The sequence below is a fragment of the Anas platyrhynchos genome, chromosome 24, assembly GCF_047663525.1.
Source record: "Anas platyrhynchos isolate ZD024472 breed Pekin duck chromosome 24, IASCAAS_PekinDuck_T2T, whole genome shotgun sequence".
NCBI lineage: Eukaryota > Metazoa > Chordata > Aves > Anseriformes > Anatidae > Anas > Anas platyrhynchos.
Window position 1 is genome coordinate 2,273,873 of NC_092610.1, and position 6,929 is coordinate 2,280,801.

Sequence of the window (6,929 nt, forward strand, 5' to 3'; positions counted from 1 at the left end):
CTCATCACAGATTTGGGTTTCAATAAGCAAAAAAAGGCTCCCAGCGCTGCTGGGGGGCCGGGGCGCTGCCCCCCTCCATCCCCTGCCCGTGGGGTCTCATGGGGCCGGTTGGGGCCAGGACCCACTGCCACTGGCCTGGCTTCACTCCTGCTGTATTTGGGGTTTCCTCCCCCCCCGTTTGGGATTTTTTCCTCCCCCCAGTGCTGGCGACCACACGGGCAGGATCGGTGCCAGAAGCTCACGGTTCTGGGTCCCATTTGGTTGGGGTTTGCAGCGGTGCAGATCCCCCGGCCCTGGGATTATCTCTGTCTGATTGAGGCCGGAGCGGATTTGCTGTTTGCAATGAAAACAGCTCGGCCGCGCTGGGAACCCAGCCTTGTCCTCAGCCCCAGCTGTCTGCCCAGACAGAGAGAATCCCAAAATGTCTGCGTTCGGCAGGAGCCCCCCAGAGCCACACTGGGTCCCAGCACAGCCTCGTGGACGGGGCAGCAGAAACCAGGAGCGAGCGGTGCTGAGCCACGAGCAGGGCAGCAGTGATGGGGGAACTCTTTTGGGACACCCCACAGCACGGCACTGCCATCACCAAGGAACCAGCTCCTAGTGAAGGATTGGGGACACAGGGTGATAGGGACACAGGGTGATGGGGACATGGGGACACGGGGCCGCTGTGCTGGGCTCTCCTGGGGCAGGAGGAGAGCGAGGGCTTGCAGGCGGAGCGGAGCTTAGCGATGGATTTCAGAGCTGTCTTGCACTCCTCTTCCCCCACTTTGTTCCAGGAACAAATTAAAAGCTCTCCCTTCAGGAAATTAAAAAACGATTTTAAATGACTGAGCGCAAAGTCTGATGTGCTGGGACTTCAGGGCTGGATAGGTTGGGCTGTGCACCCCGGTGTTCAGGGGCAAAAGGGTGCAGAAGGGGCCGTCCCACACCCAAATTTTGGGATCCTCCATGACCTCTGGCTCTGGCTGGTCCCCTACATCAGCCCCAGCACCCCAGGGACACGCTGGAGCAGGACCTGGAGCTGGGAAGCACAGCCCCAAGCACGGCCATGGCCATGGGACAGGGATGCAAAGAGGGAGGAGAAAGAGTTTTGGGGGACTTCAGGGGCTTTTTGGGGACTTCAGGGGCTTTTTGGGGACTGCTGGGGGGGCATGGGGCCAGGTGAGAGCCAGCCTGGCTGCTCCTGGTGTGCAACGCGTGGCACACGTGTGTGCTCCGTGCCCGTTGCGCGCTCCCCGCGTGTGCTCAGGATGGGAGAGTGGCTGAGGGCTAGTGCACGGGGGGGGCTGTGTGCAAGGAGGGGGCGCGTAGGCTGGAGCCGGCAGCCTGAGGAGGAAATGAAACATGTTTTTTTGGGAGATTTCCACATTCTTGCCATCGATTCCCATCTCCCACTCTCTCCTGCAGCGGTGGCCGCAGTGCTTTGCCAGGCAGCCAGGCTGGGAATGGGCTCGGTTGGGGTCGTCGGTGGCCAAGAGCACCCAGGCACCAGCCCGCCCAGGACACAGAGCCCCCATGGGGCCAGCACCCCGCTGCTGGGACCCCAGCACTGCGAATTTGTCCCGAAAGAGTTAAAAACGGAACATCGCAAAAAGAAGAAGAAAAAAAAAAAAAAAAAAAAAAGAATTACAAAAGAAAAAAAGTGCCCTGAACCACATGCGACCTAACCTCCCCAGCGGCTCATCTGAGTTTAATAACGGAGGGGGGAAATCTCCCAAAAAGCTCTCAGAGAAATTAAAGTAAACAACGTCCTGACCTCCACCCCGCGCTGCCCTGCCACTGACTCGGCTCGGCTGATGCGGCCACAGCCAGGCTGGCACGCGGGGTAATTGTAACCACCTTTGGGTACGCACCGGGGGGCAGCGGGGTCCGGGGGGAGCAGCTCCCGCAGGGACACCGCTGGGGATGCGGGGCCAGGAGCCACTGGGGCTTTGACACAGCCCTGAGGCTGTGAAACAGCAGCAAAACAGCACCGGGAGCACCCATGGGTGCTGGCACATCGGGTTGAGGAGGTGGAGAAGGGAGGGTCTGGTCCTGCTGGTGGAGGAAGGAGGAGGAGGAGGAGGATGTTACAGAGGGTTTGGCCTCTGGGCCTCAGCAAACGTAGAAGCAAGGCTCTTGTTTTCATGGATCCTGATCGTTTTTGTGGGCTGATTTAAAGAAAAGTGGCCCCAGGCTGTGGAGTGGTGGTGCAGGCAAAGCTGCTGGCCCTGGGGGGGTGGGAAATGGGAGCTGTGTCACTGCCTGCATGTCCCCATCCCTGTCCCCATCCCTGTCCCCATCCCCCTTTCCATCCCCATCCCCGTCCCCATCCCTGCCGGCAGTGCCCTCGCACACCGCATCCCCTCTGTCCGTCTGCATTTCCCAGCGGGTTTTCCATGGGCAGCACCACTCAAGGAAGGGGAAGGAGGGAGAGGGGTTGAGCCCCGCTCGCCCCGGCCCCCACGCCGGTCCCACCGCCGCCTGCCATCTACCTGTAAAACGAATTACGTTTCAATCAGAATCAAAGGCAGGGACAGATGCGCTGTATTTGGTGAAAAATGCCAGGAATCTGCAGCCAGATTGGATTTCACAAGAGCTGGGATTCCCGCGGAGGCCAAACCGTGTCCACGGGACTCGAGGTCAGACCCCGCCGCCCCCCAGGGCCAGGGACAAGGCACCAGCCACGGGGACACGGGCTCTGCCCCGGGACACGAAGCCCCCACGGGACAGACGCCCCCTCCGAACCGCCCTTCTCCAGGGAGAAGAGCCTCCTTCATCTTTTCTTTCATAACTCACAAAAAAAAAAAAAAAAGGGTTTTATCTGGATTCGAGGAGATGTGCTGTGCCAAGAGAGCAGAGCCGCTGTCCTCCAGCCGTTTCCTCTGCGGTTTATCCGCTGCTTAGCTACAAAAGGGGAATATTGACGCCGACTCCACCCCTTCCATTAGACCAGGACCCAAAAATCACCATTTCCTCTGGGCCTGTGAATCACTAATAAACTCCAGACAGAAAGGTCTGATTAGGAAATTGTTTGGGAAATTGAAAGGAAGTGGGAGGGCCAGGCGCTCGCGGCAGCTCCGGGGGCTTTGCTGCCGGTGTCACCTCCCCGCGCCACGGGACGGGTCCTGCCACGGTCCCTGTGTCTGCTCCGGGTGCTCGACGCATCCCCAACCCCAGCCTGGCAGCTGGTATTCTGCAGCAGCTGGAAAATGCTGAGCTGGCAGATTAAAAAAAAAAGAGATTTCAGGTGAAAATGCTCAGAGGCACATAGCAGGGACCAAGTGGGGACGTGGCACCCCAGGGGATGCCGGCGCTGGCACTCGCTCTGCCCGTTTTGGGCACATCCTGCGCACCCCAGCACATCCCCAGTGCCTGCTCCGGGGCGATGCCAGCTGCTGCTCCGCACCCCAGCAGCGGCTGAATTTCAGCAGCTCACGGATTTTCCCGTCTGTGCGGATTTGGGGATGAAAAATCGCTGTGCACATCTTTTTTTTTTTTTTTTTTTTTTTCTCTTTGATCGCTGTCCATCAGCTGAGCCGAGGCAGCGGAGCTAAACGAAATCTCCCCATCATTCGCTATCTGCGGCTGGGCATTTGCCAGCCCCTGAGCATGAAACCCTTGGCTCGTGCCCAAGCACCGCGTGTCTCTGGGCTGTCTCCTGCCCGAGCCAGACCCGGCCACCAGCTCCCTGCAGCCCAGGAGACGGGCGCTCAGTGCAGCAGAGCTCTCAGCTGCAGATAACACAACAAAAGCAGCCACGATGCTCTCAGGAAAGGTTCGGGGGTGCAAAATACCCCTCCCAGGGATGCTATAGCCAGTGCCTGTCCTGTGCACAGGGCTTGATGCCGGTGCTGTCTCAGGGATCAGTCCCAGCAGCTTTTATTTCTTCTCACGCCGGTCTCCAGCACTGCCCGCAGCGCATCCCGACCCTCCCCGCAGGATGGGGACCCGCCGCCCTTCCCATTTGGCGCGCACCCTGCAGCTGAAACGTTGGCGGCACGACAGCTCCTTGCGACCTCTCGGCTGCTGCACACTTTTCCTGAAATAGGAAGGCTCGACATTTGGACCTCATAACGCGGAAAAAACTTCAGTATTTTGAAATTGCAGCCTTGGAAACAAATCTGATACATTCCATAAATGCTTTAATTTATCCCTTTGTCACAACATTCAATAAAAGGTTTAGTTTCAGCTGCCCTGTTTTGATTAATAACTGTAACAGATTCTAACCTGGAGGAATTGTACTATATTGCGTTCATGGAAATTAAATGTTTGATTGCACATAATCAGAATTTTCTGATGTGGAAACTGCTCCGCTGCAGAACTTTGAACGGGCTCTAATCAAAAGACACTTTGTGTGTTGGTTGATTTTTTTTTTCTTTTTCTCAGCTTCCCCTTCACCTATAACAAGCCACGACATCTGTTAAAATTCAGGCAGAGCAAAACAGCCCGGGCTGGCTGAAAAAATTAAAATTTCGAGCGCAAAATGAAATGAGCACCCATGTTGCGGCCAGGTGGGTGAGCAGCAGCAGGCTCTGCACCGGGCGTCGATGTGGCTGGTGTGGGATGGGAGTGAAGGGTCGTGGGGTCCTGGGGTCCTGGGGTGACAGGTTCTTGGGGTGCCGGTGTCTTGGGGTGCCAGGGTCCCATGGTGCCAGGGTTCTGGGATCCCGGGGTCCTGCAGTGCCAGGGTCCAGGCTGTTTGGTTTCTCTGGCCCACGAGGGACACAAACCCTGGCTGCAAAAGGAGATCCCAGCCCTGCAGAGGGGCAGGAGCGGGGCTGGAGCATCTCCTGCATGGGTGCCCCCCCAGTTGGGGGACAGGAGGGTGGGGAACGGGGTCTGTGCCCTTGCAGTGCCTCTCCATCACACAGGGCTGCAGGCGTGCACATGCAGCAGCCGTGGGTGCTCTCTGGGTGCCGTGGTCCCTCGCCTGCCACCCTCTGCACCCCTGCCCCCAGGAGCAACGTCCCGCAGCACCCACATTTTGTCCCCCTGCGGACACGGAGCCGGAGCTTTGCGGGTTGCTGTCAGCAGCCGCGTGCTGGAAATCACGTGGCTTGTCTCTTCGCAGGGAGCAGGAAAGCTCCCGCTGTTTTAAAAGCAGGTTTTATGTTCCTCGAGGCTGCGCGGGGCTGTTTATACGTCCTCACCCTGCAAACGCCGCTGCCTCTCCCCTCTCGGCCCCAGCAGGCAGGTTTTAGGGCTGGGCTTTGCACGAGGGGAGAGCAGAGCACGGTGCTGACGGCCCCGGCAGCAACCTGCAGATTGTGGGACCCAGTTTGGGTCCAAAACACCTCGATGCTGAGGCTTTTGCTTCCAGCTTTTGGTTGAGATGAGTATGTGGGAACTGAGAATGGGGCTGGACAACTCTTTAACAAAACGCTGAAATTCCGGGGCTTGGTTCACTTTCCTTCCTCTTTCTCTCCCTTTCCATGTTGCCTAAGCCACGAGGAAAGGCACAGGGATGAAAAGCAGGAGGGACAAACAAAACCCCACCGGTGTTTGGGAACCGAAACACTTTTGGGCAGTAGCTGCTGCTCCTTGGTGCTCACCCTGGCCCCGTTGGGGCTCTGCGGCGGCCCCAGCGGTGCCACAGGTGCCCTGGTGCAGGGCTGGGTGAGGGGGCACATTTTCCACGTTGGAAACCCGAGCTTCCAGCAATTACAGCAGCATTCCAGGACCGACTCCCGCTTCCTGGCGGGTCCCTTCCCATCAGCTTGTTTGGGTCACGGCGAAACGGATCCCGGCGAGAGGCTCTCCTGGCTGGAACCGCTTGGAAAATTCTCTCTGCATGGGTGAAATTCCCTCTGCTACCAGAGGTTATTATCTTCCTACAGGAACCAACAATATCCTTTCAGTTAGACGCTAATTTGAACAATGTGCGCTTGGCCGGGGGAGGAAGGGCACTCGCTGCTCGGGAGCCTTTGAAAAATCCAGGCGGGAGCCAAAATGAGAGGAAAAACAAAACCCCGCAGCGACGCGAAGTGCCCGGCGGTGCTGGGCTGGGATGGAGGGGAGCCTCGGGGGTCCCAGCCGCCCACGGGACCCCCGTCAGCCCTGGAAGCAGGGCAGGGAGAAGGAGCTGCCCTGGGGCTCCTGGCCCCTGCAGCAGGTTGGCACCTGGGGTGCTCAGTGCTGCTCCTCTCCAGCACCTGGAGGGGTCTCGATCATTGCTGCTGTGGCTCGTGATGGGAGTAGGGATGGGGAAAGTGTCCCTGTCTCCAGGGCAAGGATGTGATGGGATCCCCTGGGGCATCCGTCACAGGGATGCGCCTCGGGGACTCATTGCCCAGCCCACACTGGGGGAAAATCGGTGCTCAGAGTGCTCTGGAAAAGAGAGAGCTTGGTCCATGGGGTGGGAGAGCTTTGCCCACAGGGAAATCGCCTTCCCTGCTTAACCACGGTGTTCAGGCTTGTAATTACCATCTCCGTACGGCCGGAGGGTGCAGTGGAACACTTTCAGACTCGCCGTATCACCCGGCTCACACTCGGCACCAGAAGAAGTGCCCGGGTGTAATTGATAACTGCAAAGCCATTTTAATTTCCGTTCCCAGGAGCGGACGAGACGAGCGCAGAAGGGTGGATGGAGCACGCGCCCGTGGTGATCGCATCCCACACGGCTCTGCTGGGGTCCAGGGGAAGGTCCCAGCCTGGGCCACCCCCACATCACACAAGGGATGTGGCATCAGCCCCTGGACCCTCCTGGGCAAGCCTCATGGGGGCTCTCAGGGGGGACGGAGGTGATTTCTGCTGCCTTTTTCTCCTAACGTGGGCTCGTTCTGAGCACTCACACCCGCATGGGGAGCGCAGGCGCGTTCCCCAGTGGGGACATCAGTTGGAGCATCGTCTAATTGATTACGAGGGAGTCACTCCTGGTGCAAAGGGAAGCCCCCTCCTCGCTCTCGGTGAATTAATTCAGCTTGTGCCGCTCTCTGTGCTCAATCCAT